This window comes from Nomascus leucogenys, chromosome 13, assembly GCF_006542625.1.
Source record: "Nomascus leucogenys isolate Asia chromosome 13, Asia_NLE_v1, whole genome shotgun sequence".
NCBI classification, from domain to species: Eukaryota; Metazoa; Chordata; class Mammalia; order Primates; family Hylobatidae; genus Nomascus; species Nomascus leucogenys.
Window position 1 is genome coordinate 59,899,647 of NC_044393.1, and position 23,823 is coordinate 59,923,469.

A 23,823-nucleotide genomic window follows, 5' to 3' on the forward strand; every position below is an offset into this window, starting at 1 on the left:
AAGTGTTTGCTTGTAAATTTCAAATCATTTCTCCAAGCTAAAATACTTGCCTTTGTTCCCAGAAGGTAGTTTTGTGTTAAACTCAGTAGCATTTTTTTTTCTCCTCCTGAATCTCTTTTTCTTTCTCTGTGAATTCGCTAGGTAGAAATGAGAGCTATGATCTTTGCATATATGACACTGTATTCAATAAATGTTAAATAACAGAAGATTAGAACTCTTTCAATAATTCTGTTTGTTATTCTCATTGTTTGTTTCCTCTTGTTCTTCTCATCCAACAAATCTTTCTTCACATGCCTCACATTTTTTGAGGGCAGAAAATTTTTGACCCATTTTTCCCAATAGGTCACTGACTTTGCAGAGCATGGCATATGCTGAAATGAACATTGTAATTACATTTACACCCAGGGCAACATCCAATTGTTCACTGTCATTTGTAGCTAGAAGCACCTACAAATGACATATATTAATGAATGACAGATCCTGTGGTGAGTTAATAAGATAACAAATCTCAGTCAGTATTGCATAAATTGGGAGTGAAGGGGAGCTGAGTTCTTTGTAAACATGTGACCTGGTGGAATGAAATCTCTGTAAGAGCAATTCAGAAACGATAAGGTTAGGTTAATACTGGTTCCCATATTCCCACTGTTCTATCAACCCACTCAATTCCTACATTCCAGCTGGTTGTGTTCCAGAATTTCTCTGAGAGTGAAACCCGAATTTACAAGTATTGTCATAAATTGGGGGGGTGGCCCTCATGATATGATTTGGCTGTGTCCCCACACAAATCTCATCTTGAATTGCCATGTGTTGAGGAAGAGACCCAGTAGGAGGTAATTGAATGATAGAGGTAGGTCTTTCCTGTGCTGTTCTTGTGATAGTAAACAAGTCTCATGAATCTGATGGTTTTAAAAAGGGGAGTTTCTCTGCACAAGCTCTCTTCTCTTGCCTGCTGCCATGTGAGACGTGCCTTTCACCTTCCATCATGATTGTGAGGCCTCCCCAGGCACATGGAACTGAAAGCCCAATAAACCTCTTTCTTTTGTAAATTGCCAGTCTTGGGGATGTCTTTATCAGTAGTGTGAAAACAGACTAATACCCCTCATAAACACACATGGCAAAATTCTCTCATGCATCATAAGTTATTAAAAAATCCCCTTAGAAACCTCTGTGGCCCTAGGCTTTTGGTTGTTTGCCCTTGTGCTTTAGTTGGTTGATGTGGTATAATGAAACATAAAGCATTCATGAAATTCTCTTATATTTTTGCCAATTGAATTAGAAAACAATTTTAAAGACTGATAAATCCAGAACTAATAAGGATCCCCAGGGTGTAGAGAAATTCTGCTTCACTGCTGATGGCCATGTAAATTGCCACAACCTTTCTGAAAAGTGATATGGCAAGGTCCATTACTATTTAAAGGTGAAGATGCCTTTTGAATCAGTAATCTCAGGTTCAGGGATTTTTCATAAAAATTAAAGGCAGAATACCTAAGGATTGTGTACAAGGTTGTTTATTGCTGTTAGTAATCGCACAAAACTAAAAACAACCTGCTCATCAATAGAGAAATGATTAAATAAAACATGATACATTCATTTTATGGAATATTAAACAGCTATTAAAAAGAATGAGTTAGATCTACAGGTATTGACATCAAGGCAATGTCTATAATACACTGTATAAAAAGAAGCAAGTTACAGAATATGTGTATAGTATTCCAGTTTAGGAGAGAAGAAAGGGAGGGAGAAAGAGTAAAGAAGGGTGGGAAGGAGGTGGGGAGGAAAGAGAGAGAAAAGAGGGGAAGGAAACAAAAGGCAGAGAGACAGAGACAGAGAAAGAAAGGGAGAAAGAGCAAGAAAGAGGTAAGGGTGGGGAATATGCAAAAAGGTATGCATGTGTCTATCTTCATATGAAAATAAGGACTACCATGCTGCAGATGATTTTAACACTTGTTACACAAAGACATGAGGCTGAAGGAGGGAAGATGAAGTTATTATTAAATTTTCTTTATTTACTTCTGTAGGGTTCTATTTGGTACAGAGAGAATGAATTACTATTGCTGCCCACCATTATTAAAAAAATAGCTTGATGAAAAAGGTAGGTTGATGTCAACTATACAGGGGCCTCAAACTACTTAAGAAGGAACCAATTTTTAGTTCATGAAAATTTGAGATGAATGGGGGTTGGGAGGAAGGTGGGAAGGGTAAAGTTTACTGAAAGTGTATTTCTGAATGACAGTGGAGACCAACAGGTGCTTTCCTTCCTAACCGGGAATCCCAGCATCATTTAGACATGAAAATGTGCAGAAGGCCTGGCAATTGAGCCTTTAATTTCTACCTGTAAATTGCAACTTATATGTTGGGGATGGCTCTATTGAGAAACCAAAGACTATGTAAGAACACATTGTTTCCGGGCCTAGACTGGGGCACTCAATTTGTTTTGGTCAAATGAATTGCGGGAATAACTAAATCTCCCTGTTGTTCCAGCAAAGGCCTTGGATTAAGACATGCATTTAACATCATAGGTAGAAATAGTAGTTAGAATTTATAATAGACTAGTTTTTAGCTTCCTAAATAATCATATTCAGTCAGTAGTTATCTGGGCCTTTGATCCTATATTCCTGAAGAATTTTTTAGCATGCACACCACATAAATATATATTTATCTATAAATAATATACATGTTCTACTATTAAGCAATATTTTGACTTAATGCTTTATGAACATAAATAGAAGTAGACGTTTTATTATATTTTATTTATGCATATTCAATGGTTTGTCCTTTGCGTTTCTTGTGATGTGTGCGCTCTTCTTTGGGGTCCACAGTTTTATAGGTTGCTATGGTTTGAATGTGTTCCCCAAATTCCATGTGTTAGAAACTTAATCCAGTATGGCAGTACTGAAAGATGGGGGCCTTCAAAAGGTAACTGGATAATGAGGGCTCTACTCTCATGAATGGACTAATCTATTCATGGTTAATCGATTAATGGCATATCATAGGAGTGGTGGCTTTATAAGATAAAGACCCAAATGAGGATGTGAGCATGCTCAGCCCCCAAGCCGTATGATCAGCAAGAAGGCCCTAACCAGATGTGACACCTCAAGATGTCAAGAAGCCTTCTCAGCCTTCATAACTATAATAAATAAATTCCCTTTAAAAAAAATAATTACCCAGTTTCAGGTATTCTGCTATAAGCAACAGAAAATAGACTAATAATACAGGTCCTAAGACTTTATTTACCGAGTCCAGTTATATGTTCTAATATATACATGAAACAGTTAATTTATTTGAGTCAGGAAAAATCTATCATAAGGATGATCCCTGACTGCCATTCAGCTGTTGATCTTAATGTGGCCTTAAATGTTTTAAGATCTAGTGATTTTATTTTCCATGAATATTCAACACTTTAGATCTAGTAGATGTTTTTATTAATATGACAATACCAGCATACTTAATATCACTGCATTCTCCAGAAATCAGGGATATGTTAGTTTAACAACAAATTTCAGTGCTATTGTTTGACCCTTAAATTCCTTCATTTGAACCATCTTAATATATGAAAATACAGACTTAAGAAAAAATTAGACGATGATTCACAGTGAAAATTTTCTATTGTTACATGAAGGATAGATCTTAGAATATCTTTAAAAAACTAATTCCATTAGCTATTAGCAAAATTATGCCAAATATATATTAGTTATGAATGAATATTAGTAGAAACATCAAATGAACAAATGATATTAATTAGGATTTGTAAACACTCCTTGGATAATAAAAAAAAGTCTATTAGGCTAATTCAGGCTGTGCTAAAAGGCTAATTCATCTTCACCTTAGGTTAATACAAATGCCATTCTTTCTTGACCTAGGCATAGATATATCAGAAATCATTTTTATGACAAAAGAGGTCCTTACAAGAGAATGTTGAGTATATGTAGTCCTTAACAACTGCCTCCTCCTACAGCTGTACCTTTACCCCAAGCACTATATATATATATATATATATATATAGATATAGATATATGAATATTCCAGATTATTGATTTGAGCGAGTGCAATGAAGCTTATTCAAGCACCTAAATGCTTAAACATGGGCACATATATTTTAATTAATATTAAACACATGAATGGATAATGAGGGCTACGTATGTGTTCCTATATTAAGCAGATATATCTACCAAACTATACGTGTTATGAACAGATAACAGATATATATGATATCTATCAATTCATATTAATCAATTAAATAATTAATTGATTAATAGCTGCTTATGTTAATTAAGCAGATATATTTTAGTAAATTAGAAAATTTAAAGACTTTATCATTGTCCCATTCGTATAGTACCAACTAAGCTGATATACTCTGCTTGCACACATCCCTCCCTCCCATGGTTCTATCCACTGTTTCTCATTCCATCTCAGTGCTCCTGGATGTCTTTGATGGGCTACACTGACAGACTTCTCTAGTGTCTGGCTTTTGTTTGGAATCAGCCAGCAGAGGGCCAATGAGAAGAAAATGGCAGAACATAGAGAATGAGATTCCCTTTCTGTTGGGCTACAGTTTGGCAGAAGTCCAGGTTCCTTGAAAGGTCACAGCTGCTGCTAGAAGTTCCCTCCTATAGCTACAACCTCAACTGAAGCTCTTTGTAGGTCCTGGTAGTATCTCCCCACTTTCACCCTCAGACATAGGAGTGGTAATAGCTCCTACTATTGCTAGCCCAAGAGCTTCACCATCCTTGTTTGCTGTTATCCTTTTTCATACCTTTGTAAATAGTTTCCTATCTACAATTCCACCAAATTGAATGTGCCATCGATTTCCTTCTGGAATCCTGACCTATACACACATAATCTATTAAGGCTCTATAATATATAAAAATAAATAAATTAGAAATTGATTCTGCTTTCAAACAGTTTGCAATCTGGAAAAGGAAACAAATGTGGTTTAACCGATATCATTGGTTAATGTCTGCTTAGCTAAAATTGAGAAGGTGATAGTATTGTCACATAAATGCAGAGGGTGGGGTGGAAAAAGGTAGAAAATTACATGGAATAACTTGTTCTCTACATGCTGACTTGAAATAATGTATTTACATATGATAGTATGAAAGTGTATTTAGAAACATTTTAAAAAGATTTTAGAATCTCTACCTTCCTATAATTTGTGCATATGTAATATATTTGAAAGGGCAATTAAAAATTACATGCCCTTGCTCCTAATGATTGTATCATATACATACTCATTTTATGAACAACTTTTGTCTCTTTTCTATATAATATTTGTTTTTTTAACTTCTCCATACAAACTCTCAAGTACAAAAACGTTGTTTCATAGAATATTTTAAACTCTCTGTTCTTAATGGAACTATTAATTATACATTTTGGCAATTTGGTAGGGATAAACTCAATTTTGGTAGTAATATAACAAACCATGAGCTGGGTTCTAACAGTGAGAAGGCACTAGGGATTCATAAAAGGATACTAGTTAATGGTGTTTATTTAATTCAAGGGGCCATTCAATAAACTTGAAAAAGCACTTTTCAAGTTTTACATGAACAGTTAAATTTAGATTTTTAAGCCCTACTGGTCTATCGGATGAATTAACAAATGTATAACACACAGTTTTCTTTTTTCCTTTTTTTATTGTACACATTTGAGGCGCACAACATTATATTTTGATATATATATATATATATATATATACCCATAGTGGAATGATTACTATAGGTAAGCAATTTAACATATCCATCATCTCACATAGTATGCTTTTAAAAATAGAACCTTTACTTCAAAACATTTAATACATTAATGTCAATTAAATGTTTTGAAGAAAAGGTTCTATTTTTAAAAGGATAATATGAGATGGATATAAACAACAGATGAGACCAAAAAGGACATGATTCTTGTCTTTAAAATATTAAATGAAAAATCTATGCATGAAAATTAATGATAGATGACAAAGTAGAATCATTGCTCTATAGATGTTTATTTTTAGATAACTAATAAGGCTAATCTAGAATCATTTAGTTTAATTAGAGTTTAACAAATATTCCCACACGAATATGTTCATGCTTGCTTCACAGCTTCCTCCCTTTCTTTTATCATAATAGATAAGTCATTCACACTGCATTTCAGATCAAATTTTACATGACTTCAATAGATATATTATAGAATTAACAAATATTGAAATAGTACTGCTTGAAGACTTTTTTTTAAAGAACTGGGGCTTAAGAGGAAAATTAATTTTCAGATAAGACCTACTATATCTGGACTTGGCAAACAAAAAGTGCTTACATATTTGCAGAAGTAACTGTAAAGATCAATGAGTACATTATCAAATTGTCTAAGAATTGATGTAAAATTCAAATATTTCACCCTGTCCCAATGGCATGAGTTTCAAAAGATACAAACATAAATATGTCTAAGTTAAAATAAACACTGGGTCAGTAAATCTCAAATTTATAAAGTACATTCAAAGCTTTGAACTGTACAGCCTCAAGTGATACATTAGCAGTACAGGCATACATTAAAGCGCTTAGCATGAAAATTGTCCACTGTAAAATGGGGCAGAAACACATTAAATATTCTTATCAATCTCAAGCCCAAAAGGATTACAATTTAGAACAAATGCAGTTCAGTTATTCAAAATGGACTCAATAGCTTCTCCAAAAATTTCCTAACTATTTGGGGATTTTTTTTCCTCTCCACTTTTGAATCTGCTGAACAGGGAGAACAGAAAGGAAATATTTCAATAATTTATTTTTGTTTATTTGTCTGAAATAGCAAATCATGAAACACTCACTGAACATAATTAGCTCCTCTGCACTGTGATTCCAAATCTCTTTGGATGCTGGGCCAGCTGACCAGATGGTGTGCTGTAACATAATGCCTTTGCAACAGAGGCTTGAGTTCAGGTCTACAGGCCACAGGACAACAGAGGCAGATTGCACCCTGGAAGTGATATATTCAACTTGGAAGGCCTGGGGCTGGCAACTGCTACTGTGCTCTTTGCCAAAGGGCAAACCAAATGCCATCTCTTCCTCAGGCCTCAGGCTCTATTGTTGTATGTGGAAGCTTATTGTGTTTTTAACCTTTGGGGGAGGCAGAAGGAGGGGAAACTGTGAGAGGTCAGGAAGACAAAATAGGTAAGGAAGAAGGTAAAGTTAATCAGTTTCCAAAATATTTATTACCTGCTATGCTGAGAAAGGATATGATGGCATTTGCAAAAGGATAGGCTATTGCCCTAAATTACCTTGTATACAAAGGAATTTTCTTAGGAATCTTTTTTTGTTCTTAATTAATAAGACTGATTGGTTAGCAATCTGCCTTATGACTAAGCCTGACAGAGCTTAATCGAAGAGAAGCTTAATTGCAGGAAAGCAATGGAAGAAATTCATTAGAGAAGTCTTGAAATCTGAAAATTATGGGCAAAGCAGGCTACCCGAATGGAAATTAGGCAATTTAAAATGTCTTAATTAGATTTAAAATCAGAGCTTAGAAAAACTAAATTAGCTATATCAAATCAGATAAAAAAATCTAAGATAAAATGCATGGTTATTATTGGATTACTCAAGATAGTCTGTATAGCTTTGTGCTGGTAATTCTAAAACTCAGTCTTTATGAGTAACAACGACGACAAAGAAAACAGAGAAGACAGCGAACATGAACTTTTAACGGTATTGAATTTATTCTAAGCCTTATAGTAAATGTTTAAGATGTTTTAATAACTTCCCATGGCCAATTATCTTGAAGAAATCCAAAAATTGTAAGCAAACAGAAGCTTAATTTCAACTTTGTTGGCAAAAAAAGATGAAGAAACAAACCAAATACTCCAATGTATTACTGATTTGAGATTTAGACATTTGCATAAAACTGTTGTGGTTTGATGGTGATGATAGTATGGGTATGGAGGGGGCCAGTCAGTCAACAAAGTAGTATATTTACTAGATAAACACGGGGCATTGGAGTTAAAAATAAAGGAAGTAGACAGGAAGAGAAAAATATCCAAAGGTATTTGGATAAAGCTTGTCACTCATTCGGTTATATTATTGGGTAAATATGTCTCAGGCACCATGCTGAAGATTCATCTTAGAACAAAATATACAAGGTCCCTGCTATAACGCAGAATAAAACTTAGTGAACAGGATGGACATTAAACAGAGAAAACACACATAAATGTAAATTACACATTGTAATAAACACCAGAAAAATTATAAAGCCATCAATGTGACAATGATAGCAGGAAAATGTGATATGGATAAGGGCCTTGCTGAGGAAGTCATATCCAAGCTGAGACCTGAAGGCTGATGAAGGAACTTCCCTTGGCTAACCAATGCCAAGGGAAGAATATTCTGGACTAAGGAAGTGGTCCGTGTGTTGGGATGGGAGGCAGAGAGGGTGGCCAGGGTGGCTAAGGCAGGGTACATGAGTGAAAGGGCAGGAGAGATCTCTGGGATAGGAGGAAGGGGCTGGGTCCTACAGACTGTTAAAGACTGGATTTCGTGCTAAGACTTAGGATCTAAGTGAAGTCTGGAGCCTTTGGATGGATTTGAGCAGAAGAATGACATCACAGGATTTGCACTTTTAAAAGATCACTGTCACTGCTGAGCCAACAGTGTGGTAAAAGAGAAGCCTCTGGATTCCCAGTGTGCGCTGGCTAGTGTATTCATTTGAGAAACATTTTTCAACACCTTTTATTTGCCATTTCCACTGAGGAGGAGAGAAATGCAAAGATCAATAAAGCTCAGAGTTTTCTTTCAAGAAATGTAACAAATTATTAAATAAATACGGTTTGTCAGAGGTAAATGTGTATTTACAGGCATGTACAAAATGCTAAAGGAGACTAGAAGAAAACTTCATAAAAGAGATAAACGTGGAACTAGATCTTGTAAGGACATAAGACAGAAAATGTTTCAGACAGTAGCAACGCAAAATAATGGAGTCATAGAAGAGTTCAGTATGAAATGGAAACCAAAAACAGTTTAGCAGTTTTGCACCCAGAAAAAAAGGAGACGGAGAAGGGTAAGCTTGTGACAAATGGATGGCGGTATTTTAGATGCTAAGGTATTTGCCCTTCATCCTATGGTTAATCAATAGGGGAGCTTTCAGATGTATTCAAGCCAGATGACGCTGTAGTTCAGAAAGATAAATCTGAAGAATACGCAGAAGACAGAGTGGGAGATAAAGCACTTAGTGGCAGGGAAGACAGTTAAAAAACTTCTACAGTAGTCCAGAAGGAGAGATGGTGAAGCTACAACCTAAAAGACAGCGTGGAAATGGCAAGGATGGACAGTTTCTCTCCCAACTCCACATTTCCATCTCTGCTTCTCCCACAACCACCTATGGCCAGGAAATTTACTGGTCGCAGGGTTCCATTACACGTACACCAAGGACAACATAAAAGTCGGTGGAGTCAAAGTGCAATTAAGAGGATTGAAAGGGGAGGCCAAGAAAAAGAGGCCGGGGAGCCCCAGGCACAAAGTTTCCTACTTCCTCTTTTTATCTAGGAAATCAGATAAATCCAAACTCTCATGAGCTGGGAAAGATTTAAAAAATAGCGTGTGTCATAAGTCCAATATTTCAACCTAAAATCCAAAAAAGCAGCTGCTTCCTTGCAAGAACATGCTCAGAGCTTTCCCTCTCACCTTTCCTTTCCCCTTTCACCTTCATTCACTGTTCCGTGTTGATGTGTATACCTGTCTCCCTCAGCATCTAGTACAGTGCTTAGCAGACAGTGCACACTGAGTTAATATTAGGTTAATGTTTATTTATAAAGATAGTAATTGGTGAATGAAAATATATGTTCATTTATTTTTGTTCCTGTCTGAGAGAGCTTTTGAAAAGTATCAGCTCCATTCTCCACATCCCAGATTCTGACAAACGGAGCAGGATAGAGCCTGCTCATCTGTATTTTTAAAAAGCTCCCAGCTGAGTCTTCTCTGCAGCCAGATTAAGAACTCCTACCCTATAATCTCCTGACTGTTAATGACTTAAGGGCCTGGGGTAAGATAAACTTTATCAAATTGTTATATTTTTATCAGCTACATTTACACTAGTTTCTCTCTGTTCTATGGCATTCATCCATACCTCTTTACTAAACTTATTTCCAACTGATTCTTCTTAGTAGATCATATGTACTCTTTACTATAATTTTCCTTTAATTCTTTGCAGTGCTTGATCAGACTGTCTAACACTTCATCACAAACTATCTTCTCCCTTAACTTCACGATTCCACATTGCTATGGTCTAAGTGTTTGTGTTCCCCCAAAATTCATATGATGAAGCTGAAGCACCAATGTGATTATATCAGGAGATGAGGTATTTAGGAGGTAATTAGGTCATGAGAGTGGAGCCCTCATGAACGAGACTAGTGCCCTCATAAAAGAGTTGCCAGAGAATTTCCTTGCCCCTTTCCCACCATGTGAGGATAGAAAAAAGGTGCCAACTATAAACCAGGAAACAGGCCCTCAGCAGACACTGAATCTGCCAGCACACGGATCTTGTACTTTCCAGCCTGCAGAACTGTGGAGAAATAAGTTTCTGTTGATTCTAAGTTTCCTAGTTTATGGTATTTTGTTATAGCAGCCCAAATGGACTGAGACACACATTGTTCTGGGTATAAGGCCTCTTCTAATTATCACCACAATCAGGTGATTTGTTATCACAGATTCAGCTGTTAATAATCTAGTAGTAATGTTAAAAAATATACAGCCTTTCATTCTGATCATTAACCCACAAGAAAACGGAGAACCTGAACAGCGAAGTGCCTTGGCCAAGGTAACATGGGTGGTTACTTCCAAGAACACCAAGTTTTAGCTAAGGTCAGGATCCTGCCTACCTTGCTTCACAGCCTCTCTCCAACCCTGATTTCTTTTTTTCTTTTTGAGACAGAGTCTCACTTCGTCACCGAGGCTGGAGTGCAGTGGCGCAATCTTGGCTCACTGCAAACTCCACCTCCTGGGTTCAAGCAATTCTCCTGTCTTAGCCTCCCGAGTAGCTGGGACTACTGGCGCCTGCCACCATGCCTGGCTAATTTTTGTATTTTTAGTAGAGATGGGGTTTTTACCTCATTGGTCAGGCTGGTCTCGAACTCCTGACCTCAGATGATCCACCTGCCTCAGCCTCCCAAAGTGCTGAGATTACAGGTGTAAGCCACTGCACCTAGCTCAAACCCTGATTTCTAATTCAACCTTGAATGCTTCCAACTGGCCATGGGAAAATTTTACCTGGATTTCCTGTTTTCACTTGAAAATAAATAAGGACATAGACATTCTTAATATATTAGCTGTTATTCAAATCCTTTCTTCAGTGTTTTCCAGATGTCCTCTTTATTCAACCTTTTATCAACATCACAGTTCAAGAAATATTTTGTTATGTCACATTCTCAAATATTACATTTGTCTATCTCTAACAACATGGCACAAAAAATGTTGCATGTGAAATATTCAAGCAATCTTTGTTAAATTATGCTGATTAAAAAAGTCAAGCTAGACATATTCTAATAAATTAAAGTTACAGGACTGTTTCAATAAGTTTTAGGAGTTCTTAGACCATAATACATTGAAAAGGTTTGTTGAAAAGCTTTTTAAGATGTACAATATGGATAAGGAAAAAAAGTAGTGTAATACATGCAAAGCACCTGATTTTTTGTTTGTACTTTTGTACTACCATAAAACATGTTTTATCTTAAATATATTTCTTTTAGCCTGATTATAATCGATTTAATACATGCACATTTGAAAAAGTCAGATAATACAGAAAATATAAAGTGAAAAGTAAAATAGCATTACTTTGTCTAGCTAATCACTGATCCTAACTTGAGCTGTAGGTTCAACATAATCTCAATCAAAAGCAAGTTGTTTTGTAGATATTAACAAACTGATTCTAAAGTGTACCGGGAGAAGGAAAAAACCTGGAATAGCCGCTCAATACTGAAGGAGAAGAAGAACATCAGAGGACTGACATTAGCTGACTTTAAAGCTACAGTAATCAAAACAGCATGTTATTAGTGAATGAATAGACAAAGAGATTAACAGAACAAACTAGTGAGCCCAGAAATAGGGCCACACAGATATAGTCAAATGATCTTTGACAAAGGAATGAAGGTAAGTCAATGGTGAAAGCATGGACTTTTCAAAAAATAGTGCTGGAACAACAGGACATCCTTTTGCAAAATAATAATAATAATAATAAATCTAGACAGACTTTACACCCTTTACAAAAATTAACTCAAAATCAATCATAGACCTAAATGTAAAACACAAAGTTATAAAACCCCTAGAAGATAACATGGAAAAAAATAAATGACCTAGGGTACGGTGACGATCTTTTAGATACAACATCAAAGGCACAACCCATGAAAGAAATAATTGACAGGCTAGGCTTCATTAAAATGTTAAACTTCTGCTCTGTGAAAGATAATGCCAAGAGAATCAGAAAATAAGCCAAGACTGTGAGAAAGTATTTGTAAAAGAAACGTCTGATAGAGGACTATTATCTAGAATATACAAAAACTAATTAAAACTCAACAATAAGAATATAAATCACCTTTAAGAATGAGCGAAAAGCCTGAACAGACAACTCACCAAAGAAAAAATACAGATGGTAAGCAAGCATATGAAAAGATGTTCAACATAATATAGCATTAGGGAATTTCAAATTAAAACAACAAGAGATACCACCACACGCCTATCAGGAGGGCCAAAATCCAAAATGCTGACAACCCCAAATTCTGGTGAGGATGTGGAGCAATAGGAAATCTCACTGATAGCTAATGGGAATGTAAAATGATAGTCACTTTAGAATACAGTGTGGCAGTTTCTTACAAACTAAACCTAGTCTTAACATAGGATCTAGCAGTCACACTTCTTGATATCTACCTAAATAAACCAAAAACTTATGTGCACACAAAAATCTGCACATGAATATTTATAGTAGCTTTATTCATAACTTCCAAAACTGGGAAGCAATCAACATGTCTTTCAGTAGGTAAATGGATAATTAAACTGTGGTATATCCAGACAATGGAATATTATTCACTGCTGAAAAGAAACAAACTATCAAACTATCAAAAGACATGTAGGAAACTTATATGCAAATTACTAAGTGAAAGAAGCCAATCTGAAGAGGCTACAGACTATATGATTTTAAATATATGACATTCTGGGGAAGAAAAACAAACAAAAAAAAAACAAAAAAACTATTATGACAGTAAAAAGATCAGTGGTTTCCAGAAATTAGTTGGGAGGAAAGGATAAAAAGTCAGAGCACAGGGATTTTTAGGGCAGTGAAACTATTCTGTATGATACTACAATGAGGGATATATGTCATATGCATTTGTCAAACCCATAGAATGTACACAACCAAGAACGAACTCTAATGTGAACTATGGACTTTGGGTAATAATGATGTGTCAATGTATGCTCATCATCGTAACAAATGCACTACTCTGGTACAGGACGTAAACAGTGGGAGAAGCTGGGGTATGTGTTTGTGAGGACAGAGGATATATGAGAACTCTGTACTTCCTGCTCCATTTTGCTGTGAGCCTAAAAATGCTCTAAAAATATAGTTTACTAATTTTAAAAAATATCAGTGTACATATCTATCTGATTTTTTGATAAAGAGTAACTTAGAAGAAATGAAATCAGAAAACATAAAATAATCAAGAGATCTGTCTGTACTTTTAAAACAATACATTTCTATGAAATCAAAAGTCAAATTACAATATAGGAAAAACATTTGCCCCAAATATCACTCATAGTCCCTTAATATTATATAAATCAATTTGAAAAATAAATTTCAATTAAAAAAGACAAAGTTCATGGAAGAAAAATTCACAGATGAAATACACAAATCATTAATGAACATACGATAAAATGTTCATTGTCCTTGTAATCAAAGCAAAATTTAAATTAAAATAATGATATTTATCACATATTAAATTAATAAAAATTAGAATAAGTGATAGAAATCAGTGCTAAAAAGGTAAATGTGAAACAGATGCTCCCTTACACTGCCACTGGGATTTTGCAGCAGTAAACATTTTCCGGAAAGCAATTTGACAATATGACAATAGCCTTGAAGATGTTCCTACTTTTAACCCACTAATTCTACCTCTAGAAATCTGCTTTATGGTAGTTGTCAGAAAGGTAGAAAAGATTCATTTATTAAGATAATTCTCATAGAATTATTTATAAATTTAAAAAATACAAACAAAATTAGATTATGCCATATAAGTAGAAAACAGTTCAGTAACTAAAATATGTTTCAAGTGGTCTTAGAGAATGTTCATAATATAATATTTAGAAAAATATTTTCTCATAGAGAAAAATTCAAGATGCACATAGGGAAAGTATGTAGAAGATAATGAAATTTTAAAATGATATAATTGTCTACCTAGAAATTCAAAGAGAATCCATGAGAAAACTACTAAAGTTAGAAAATATAATGCATAATCAGAAAATAAATAAGAAAAAGAGATATATATCAGCAATTAGGGTAGGAGACTGGTAGGACTTGTTTTCTGCTATCAAAACAGGATCTGGTCCATATAAAATAAAGCAAAAAAACCCAGTAGGAACCAGCGATCCCTAGCTGCCTTCATTACTCATTGGCATAAGACACTCCTACCAATGCCATGACAGTTTACAGATGCAATGACAATGACCCAGAAGTTACCACCTTTCTCCATGATAATGACCTGGAAGTTACTGCCCCTTTCTTTAAAAGTTTGAAATGACCTGCCTCTCAATTTGCATTGACCTTCCCCTTGATTTACATATAATTGAAAGTGGGTTCACATATGTAAATATAAGTTGCCAAGAGCCCATGCATTGACTCTGGCTGCACTGCCTATGAGTTAGTCCTGCAATGCAAGGAACAGTACCATTCAATTAAAGACTGCTGTCTAATACCATTGGCTCGCCCTCATGCCAAGAACCCTCCTGGGCTAAGCCCCAATTTTAGGGCTCACCTGTCCTGTAACACTAACGCTATAACAAATTAGGAAATATAGTAAAAAATCAAAATTCTTAGTTAAAAAAAATAAAAGATACTCAAAAGTCAGGAACTATAAAGCAAAAGACTGACATATTTTTATGTGCTGTTTGACAGAAGAGCTGACAAACAAAAGTAATATAAAAGATTAAAACTGGAATATATATTTATAAATGTAGACAGACTTGCTATTCATAATCTAGATAGCAAATTAGAATATCAATAAGAAAAAGAAAATATGACTCAAAAAGCCGAAAAAGACATGGAAAAACAATTTGCTAAAGAAAAAAAGATTAATAACCATGTAAAAATTTGTTTAGCATCACAAAAAAACTTAAAGAAACAAACTAGGAAAACAAAAAGACTTATGTTGATTTAGATTGGCAGTAATTAGGACATTGATTAAGTCTAATGTATGAGGTTAAATTCTTTCTGACTACTTGGTAGAGTATAAATGTATATAAATTTTATGGAGGACAATTAGTAATATTTGCCAATGGACAAAATTTAAAGTGTATATATTCAAAAATTGTGAGATTTCAATTCTAAAACTTATTTTAGTAATATAAGTTCACAGGTACATAAAAATTTACATAAATAGATCATCTTTACACAAAAACTCAGGATATACAAAAACACTAGACATCTCTTGTAAGCCACTTCATATTTATTAAGTCTAATGTAGAAGATGTACCACTCAAGCAGGTGCATGATGCACAGAGCAATTAATGCTCCATAAGCAAACTTTGACCAATGGGAGACAGGAGACAGCAGATAAATTACTCTCCCTTCCTTCCTTGTCCTGAGACATTGTTTATGTTGCCTTTGAGGATACGATTCTGAAAGACTGAGCAATCTATCATGCTTGATACTGAGCAATGGTCGGCTTAGTAAATCATACTCATTTTTGCTTTCATGACATCCTTACCTCATTTTCCTTTTCCTAAATGTGAGGCCATTTTCCTAAAGCAGAAGGGAAATGAGGCAAGAATGGCACTTACCCTCTAGGATTGAACTAACTCATAAAATTGTGACACAAAAGTCTTTACCTTACACATTGTTATCTGAAAAATTCTAAGCTAAAAGATCTGACAAAGGGCTAACATCCAGAATCTACAATGAACTCAAACAAATTTACAAGAAAAAAACAAACAACCCCATCAAAAAGTGGGCGAAGGACACGAACAGACACTTCTCAAAAGAAGACATTTATGCAGCCAAAAAACACATGAAAAAATGCTCATCATCACTGGCCATCAGAGAAATGCAAATCAAAACCACAATGAGATACCATCTCACACCAGTTAGAATGGCCATCATTAAAAAGTCAGGAAACAACAGGTGCTGGAGAGGGTGTGGAGAAATAGGAACACTTTTACACTGTTGGTGGGACTGTAAACTAGTTCAACCATTGTGGAAGTCAGTGTGGCGATTCCTCAGGGATCTAGAACTAGAAATGCCATTTGACCCAGCCATCCCATTACTGGGTATATACCCAAAGGACTATAAATCATGCTGCTATAAAGACACATGCACATGTATGTTTATTGCGGCACTATTCACAACAGCAAAGACTTGGAACCAACCCAAATGTCCAACAACGATAGACTGGATTAAGAAAACGTGGCACATATACACCATGGAATACTATGCAGCCATAGAAAATGATGAGTTCATGTCCTTTGTAGGGACATGGATGAAACTGGAAACCATCATTCTCAGCAAACTATTACAAGGACAAAAAGCAAACACCGCATGTTCTCACTCATAGGTGGGAATTGAACAATGAGAACTCATGGACACAGGAAGGGGAACATCACACTCCAGGGACTGTTGTGGGGTGGGGGTAGGGGGGAGGGACAGCATTAGGAGATATACCTAATGCTAAATGATGAGTTAATGGGTGCAGCACACCAACATGGCACATGGATACATATGTAACAACCCTGCACGTTGTGCACATGTACCCTAAAACTTAAAGTATAATAATAATAATAAAAATAAATAAATAAATAAAAATTAAAAAAAAGAAATGCAGAAATTCTAAATGTCCATCAATAGGAATTTATGCAGAAATTAAAAATGGTAAGATACATTCATTTGTATTGATATATGTGGCAGATGGAATTTTCTAATAGTGGTCTAGCAATATTTCTGGCTTCACATTTTATTTCAGAGTCATTCTATTTCTCTTCTAAGAGCTGGAGTCTACATCCCTACCCTTGAACATGGGTAGGCCTTTGTGAGTGATCAACCAATGAAATCCAGCAAAATTGACACTGCATGACTGCTGAGGCTGTAATATAAAAGGTGATATAGCTTCCACTTTGCTCTGACTCTTTCACAAAAGACTTGCCTTTGGAATACAGCCACCATTTGGTGAGGAAACTATTATATCAGAAACTGTGAAGGGTCTGAGATTTTATCTTTCTTCCAAGTGAACAATTTAGACTGCCACAGGATGGATGGGTGGATGGAAGGATGGATGGATGGATGGATGGATGGATGGATGGATGGATGGATGGATGGATACAAATATATAGCCATATACATCCATATTAAAATTATGAATATTGCTTGATACACACACATACAAACACACACACATATACATACACACAGGAAACATTAGGCCTCTGAGTCATAGACAAATACAGTTTATTACTCACAGCAAGAACAACAATATCTTGCATGAGTTTTCTAAGCCCAAGTCCTTGCAGGGCAACATGATGGCCAGAATGGTACCTGCACATGCAGGGTGCATTATAAAACAGAAATCCCCAAATTAGAAAATTTTTGATCTTCCATAGGGCTGTTGATGATGTGCCAATCCTTCCTTCAGGAGAAAGAGAAACATTATCTTCATTCTGGAATGCAAGCAAATCTGGGGAGGAGGACAGGTTTTTATCTTCACTACCCTAGACTGTCTCCAGGAAGAGAGATGTCTCTAAGCTTCACGATCCTGGAATGTCTCCTTATAAAAACGTTATTGTAAATGCCTTTGTTCAGAGGGCCTGGATCATGAAAAACCATGAAACATTCATGGAGAATTGTCTTCCAATAGAAACCCCGGCCACATAGACAGCCCAAGTGGAGGCATTCCAATTGATAGGCTAAACTAATGTCTAAGCCCACAGCCAGCATAATTTGTCAGATACATGAGTGAAAAGGTCTTTTCATGGTTCCAGCTCCCAGACTTTGAGCCATCCCAGATGATACAAAAGGGGAGCAGAGCTGCTCTGTCCCTAGTGATCCCTGCCAAAGACTGAAGATACTGCTGTTTTAAACAACTACATCTTGAGTTGGTTATGCAGCAAAAGATTACTAGAACAACATGGGAACATGTCCATAATAAATTACATAAGCAGTTCCTGAACAAAATGTATAACTTGATTACATTTGCATACACACACACACATATATATCTGAGTAAACACACACACACAGACACATTTATACAGGCATAGAAATAAGACAAACACAAACATACACAAACACACAAAAAATCATGATGTTAGGCCAAAATGGTTTGTTCTGATGGGACTTGAAATTTGTACTTTATACACATATGTACTCATTGGTATCATTCTGTAAACAAAGACATGTATTAGTTTTATCAGAAAAAAAAACCTTAGCTTTCGTAAAATAATGTGTATACACCTTAATCTCTAGATTGTGTGTTCATGAGCTTTTATTCTTCCATCAACTTTCTATAGAGAGTAGGCACTGAGTGCATATGTTGTGATGTGAAGTAATTAGGATAGCAACTAGGATAGCACTGGAAATGGTTTCAGACAGTAGAAGCTGGTTTCCTTTAAATAGAAATGTGATGCCATTTTTCTATAATGTTAGTTACCTTGTGAGATGATAGAACTTTTAGAGATCTTTTAAAGAAAAAAGTGTTTTCCTATACATGAAGACAGATAATGCCTCTTCTGTTATTATTTTGAAACTTGATACTGACTATAATTTTTCTATTTTTCTCTCTAGAAGCACCTGGTGAAAACAGATTTAAGAAAATTCTGAAAAATGCATGATTTTGAATTACAATTGTTAAAGATAAATGGTAAACATAATTTTTATGTAGCTTTCTTCACAAAATCAATCAAAGAGAGTTTCAAGGCAAAACAGTCAATAATAACTAGTTATGTAGGTTACCTGGAAAACCTATAGTTCATTGGACTATGTACTTTAATATGTGATAGCCAAAGAAATGACAGTTTATATAGGACATGATAAACACACAGTCTATGAAATGTAACACATTATAAATGCTGTTCTCAGTTTAGACAGAATCATTTTTCTGTTTAAAGTATGGACTAAGAATATTATTAAATCAAAATGAAAACAAAAGAGCATATGTCTTACAGTCACCAATAAATAGTCCCAGATTCTTGAAACTAATTGGTGTTAATTAGGTAGGTGCATATATATTTTAAATATAGGCATTCTAATATTCTACATGTATACAATACTACCATAAGTTTTAGAAAGAAATAACACCGCCTACTTTTCCACTTAACATATTTATATTTTCCATTTAAACTTTTTTCTGACTAGTTTTATATATCAGTGGAAAACTTACATAAAGAATATATTTAAATATTACATTCACTATGCCTTACTTAATCCCTCTGGAATGAATCCTGTGGAATAGTAATAGTGAACAGATACTGAATCATTTTGGAAAATCCACAGGAGAAAATATGTATTTTTTTATTAATATAAAATTCTGGTCTTTTAAAGTGTTCCCCATTAAGTAAGTTTCACTCTATCAAAAAAATAAAACTGTGCTTTTTGCTCCTCCATTGTAATAATAATGTAGCTTGGAACGTGCACTTAAAACATTATTGAATAACTTCATATTGACCTCAAATCCCATGAAAATAGTCAATTTAGCTAGATGAAATAACATTAACAGATAATTGACATGTGAGCACACTAATATTCCAAGATTAATAACACTTAAAACATATGTAACTAACATACTCTGAAAATGAATACATACAAAGAAGTTTTCATTCAATAATCAGACCTCAAATCAGACATCACCATCTTGAAATAAAATAGTTTGCTTGAGTCTCTAATAACTGCTCGTTTACTCATCTCTGACTCATACTAGACTATAAAATTCTGGAATTCACTGACTGTCCACATGCAGCCTAGTGCCTAGACTGTATCTAATATACAGCAAGTATAAAGAAAATATTTGCTGTTGAATAAAGAGAAAAGAAAATAAAGCTTCTAGAACTGTCTTTCCTTCTAGATGTGTCATATTCCCAAACCCATGTTAACAATTAAACTCATGAAAGGACAGTTACAATACACATTTTTAAGGCCAGTTCTATCACAATTTAAGAAAACACGCCAAGATAACAGTCCAAAAATGTTCAGTCAATTAAAAAATATGCACGAAAAAGGGCTGTGAAGAATCAAGGGAAAATAAAATACACGGGGAAAAATTTCTCTTAAATGATTGCTAAGCTTTCTGACCAAGAAGAAATTGCTGCTAATAGAAAAAAACAATGAATGGATAATCAAAGTTATACAACCTAAAGTCCTACATGTTAGACACTTCTATCTTTTCTGTATGACTAAAATGTTCAGGATAAAGAGATCTAATGCCTATGGGGTGATATGACAGTACAGTGTAGTATAATATGTAAGAAGTTCTGTACTGGAAATGTGTGCATTTTGGCTCCACCTCCACCACTGACAATTGTTTGGACCTGGAGAAGTCATCTCACTTCTCAGGACTTCATTTCCTAAGACTGATATGCAGGATGTGTTCAACGATCTTCCAAATTTCTCTGATTCTATGCTAGAAACCATTCTGGGCAGAAGCAGACACAACAAAGAAAGAGAGCTAATTCCTCATTATCCTAGCAGAGAATGTTTAATATCCCTTATATCCTTAGCCATCTGTCAATTTATTCAATGTGAATGACATTTACATTTTCCCAATCCAAATTTGTCCCTTCTCTTTCTTTTAAAACTCTGCCAAAATTCATCTTCTTCAAGATTTCTTGCCAAACATACCTCACCTTTATTTGATCACTATAATCAGTCCCACAATACTTCAATTAGATATGCCACTCCTTAAACTTAAAATTAGACAGGTACTTGTCAATCTATATCTCAATTTATATATGGACACCTATCTGGGTAAAACTCCTTACAAATTATACTTACTATAGGAACACTACTAATCAATCTACTCAATGCTCAAATAATAATGTGAGAGACCTAACAATAGAAAACTGTATGCTTATAGTAAAACAAGTTCAACTAAAAGTTTTGAAAATATGGAAAGCCTCAATTTGCTTTTTTCACATACTTCTTATAATGTTTGAACTGTTCATCTACTACAGCAATCATTCTTTTGGCTAAATGCACTTTCTTCCAAAACCACCAAATTTATAAAACTTTCAGTAAAAAACAGTAAGAATTATATCAAAATTACTAAAGTCACTCATCATCAAGTCTGGTCTGTTAAAGTAAGGTTGAAAGGGAAAGGCAGTTTAAAGGCCTTAGTTTATTCTTTTTTTAAGACGAGGGGTCCATTTTGTGTCAAACTTTAAAAAAAATCCTCAGCTTAAGGCATATATGGATTACCACACGTTGTAAGTACACTTAATTAAGGGCAGAATAATGCCACTGCCAAGATAAGTAGGAAAGCGATGTTAATTTCTAGAAGGTAAACCAATCTCCTCGAACATGCTACCTAGAAATTAAGGCAAGAAAAAAGCAGCCTTCCATATCCTGGTAATGTATAACAGTGGAAGTGACATTATTTTATCTGATACAAATTCATGAAAAAGGAAAATCAGGCTATTTTCTTATAAAAGATCAAAAATTATATAAGCATCTTGAGCAGCTAGCAAGATCTGACATGCTCAAATCAATTTGGCACGTAAGCGAAATTGATTTGGAAAAGGGAGAATATCCACTTTATCTTTCTGTTACAAAACCAATAGTTATATTTAATGAAAATTTACATCAAGATATGCTTTGAATTGTTACCAATTAACCAACAGAGGCTGAAATCAGTGGCCTTTAATTAATAAGAAAAAACAACTCAGTAGTTTAGGCCTCCTAAATGCTGACGAGATGGCTTGGTGTTCATTAAACAGCAGTGGTCTTAAGAGGCAGGGAGTCCTGGGAGCCACCAGCTGTTTGGATGAATGACTCATTATTAACCTTGATGAAACAAAAACCACTGTTTCTGTCAGACATTCTCTGACATTCATCTGATCGATATTAAATAGCACCATATAACAGGTCAATGTGTTCAATTGTCTGGGGAACATCTAGCAGCTCACTTATCCTGGCAGACATATCTGGAGACCTGCAAAGGGTCATCATTAAGGCTTTTGGGATAGCTATTTGTGTGCCATAGGTAATACTTTCTCTAAGGATTTTCAAACACAAAACTATGTCTGATTTGTTCTAACTTGATGTTTGAATTCATCAGTAATCCAAGTACTGGAGCAAACTCAAAATTCTTTCTTGGGGAATATCTGGTCTTGACCAGGTGAAATCTATGGGGGGCTGGCCTAGCATACCAGTCTGGCTCTATAATTTGCATAAATAGAATCAAAGTCCTACCAATTGTGTGATCCTGTATAGTTCTCCCCTTAATCAGCATTATAAAATACCTGCCCTGAGGAAATCAACATGGCACATGGATACATATGTAACAAACCTGCACATTGTGCACATGTACCCTAAAACCAAAGTATAATAAAAAAAAAAGAAAATATAACAAGAAAAATAAAATAAAATAAAATAAAATAAAATACCTGCCCTGTAGGCTGTCTTCAGATTGTATATTATTAAACTATTCTATCTGATTCCTAAGAAAAATTTGACTAACATAAAAGACATATGAAAAAAGAGAGCCCAAGCCACTGATTTTCAAAATGGTACTGAGACTAGTTGCATTAGAATCATATTAGGTACCTGTTAAAAATATAGATTCCTGGATCTCTTCTCAAACTGACTAAATCAGAAATTCCAGGAATAGAGCTCAACAATCTATATTTTTAACAAGAACTTTATTAGTCTATGAGTACTCAAATACCAGTTTAAGGGATTCAAAATCCAGTCAGTCCTGAGGCACTTGAGGCTCCTCTATATTTGGGTAGCATTTAACCTCTGTGGATATCCATACAACTTCACTATTTGAAGCATCTGCTTGATTAAGATGTGTTTCAATGTTTAAAGTCCTATTTTATTTTGATAACTATCACAAAACAAGTATGTGATTTCCGCTTCTGTTAAAAAATATTAAAAAGACACTGCTAGTACACCACTCAGCATTAACTCCATTGCCTTGTAAGAGATGATATACATTCCCTTTTCTGATATTAAAACTCTTTTATTCATAATAACTCCACTTACTACTAGGCTGCCAGGAAGCTCATAACCAAACAGATGCCTAACTACAGCTGAACTCATCTCACAGTAAGCATATTTGTTTCTGCCCTTCTCTTTGATTTCTTTCTTCCTTTCAATTACATTTGTATTGATCTTTTTTTGTAGGTTAAACAAGAAAACAGACTTTCAAAGTTCGCTTGGAAAGAAGCAGAGTATGAAAAAAAGTCTCAAATAACAATTACAGTGGTTTTATCAGTTGATTTAAAGTCACCATCCATATCAATTTGGGTTTGGGCTTGTTCTATTTTTCCCCCATACACTTGCAGAAATATAGTAGGTCTAGATTAGTAACAAGGTATCCTCTTTGTCCCAGGAGATGGTCTCTGTTTCCAGACTAAAGTTTTTGCAACACTCTAATTTAATCAAACTCCTTGGACTAGTAGAGGGGGAGGGGGACAG

The 23,823-nt window shown here is 34.9% G+C and overlaps 1 protein-coding gene and 1 long non-coding RNA gene across 5 annotated transcripts in view; both read right to left on the bottom strand.

Annotated features, from left to right (window-relative positions):
• The window catches only part of IMMP2L (inner mitochondrial membrane peptidase subunit 2), an 894,195-nt gene that overhangs the window by 166,583 nt on the left and 703,789 nt on the right, over positions 1-23,823 (bottom strand). The window lies entirely within an intron of this gene.
• On the bottom strand, positions 1,003-13,590 carry LOC115838024. The gene is made up of 3 exons (XR_004033109.1): positions 13,505-13,590; positions 3,754-3,757; positions 1,003-1,013 (listed from the first exon to the last, which is right to left on the bottom strand). It is a non-coding gene; the product is annotated as an uncharacterized LOC115838024 (long non-coding RNA).